The sequence below is a fragment of the Pleurodeles waltl genome, chromosome 2_1 (genome assembly GCF_031143425.1).
Source record: "Pleurodeles waltl isolate 20211129_DDA chromosome 2_1, aPleWal1.hap1.20221129, whole genome shotgun sequence".
Classification (NCBI taxonomy): domain Eukaryota; kingdom Metazoa; phylum Chordata; class Amphibia; order Caudata; family Salamandridae; genus Pleurodeles; species Pleurodeles waltl.
This window is the reverse complement of record NC_090438.1, coordinates 808,248,788-808,249,960: the sequence shown is the minus strand read 5'-3', so window position 1 is coordinate 808,249,960 and position 1,173 is coordinate 808,248,788.

Genomic DNA, 1,173 nt, shown 5'->3' with positions numbered 1-1,173 from the left:
TGCCACCAAAATGTTCATGTGCAAAGCTGTCACTTTTCCAGAGGACAGTGCTTCACCACAAAGAATGAACTTCACTGGAAGAATGGCAAGGACCGACGAGAGAAGCAAACATGTCACGCATCTAGTGTGGGAACCTGACTTGTTTAAACTCTGATGCAGAGTCACAAGCCACTCACCTGAATTTTCCAGGTTGTTCCGATCGGGTGAGTATGGCCCCACCTCCCTCTAGGGCCTGGCTGTGATTGCAGTGATTCTTTTAGCAAAGCACTGCACAATGTGAGGCCCAAAGGGAAGGGGGATTTGGAGGAGAAAGAGAGAAAAAAACTAATCACTCGGGTCTCAGCATTCCTTCTTATTGAGGCAAGGACGGGTGGACAGGATGTGTTGTAGCGGGCATCGAGCCCTCTTGGTTAGCAGGACTCCAGCATGGGAACAGGTCTGTTGAAAGAGGCAGAATTAGTTTACTAGTGTGTAGTCTTTTCTGAACACAGCTTTTGTTTTATGCCACAGAACATAACCTGTCAAAGGACATACTGGTTAGAGTACCTAAAATCTCAACAGAGGCTTCCATAGTATATAATGACTTTTGTCCCATAGAGCACATAGAGCAAATAAAGTTCTCAAAGACAATATACTTTAGTCTTTCACCAAATCTGGGCTCCTGTTTCTTCACAGCAGCCAAGAAAGTCTTGGTTAGCAATAACAATCAATTATTTTTTTAAATACATAAAATCAGGAATTGTTCAAGAGTCAATTGTTTGCAAACAACACAAAACGGTAAATTGAAGCACTCCATGTTTCTGGTGCTACTGAGTCTTTCTTGCAAGAACTTCACCAAGAAATTGTTGTCCGTTACACAGTCAATCGTTTTCCCTAAAAAGGACAAAATAAGCCATACTGTGTTCATGCTGGGTATTTGCTCATGAAACCTCGCACAATATGAGTCCACGCATTCCTTACAAATGAGTTGTTGTCCTGTTTCCATATTCCTGCAGATCGGGAAGCATAGAGCCAAAGCTGCATGGAGGATGGTTGCCGGGAGACGCGTCGCCCAGGGAACTGATGCTGAAGCGGGACACTGGTAGAAAGGGGGAAAAGTGTATTGCCAGGCTACAGGAGGCTGGAGATTCAGGTAAGGAGTAGAAATGAGGCCAAGCATGGGCACAATGAGAT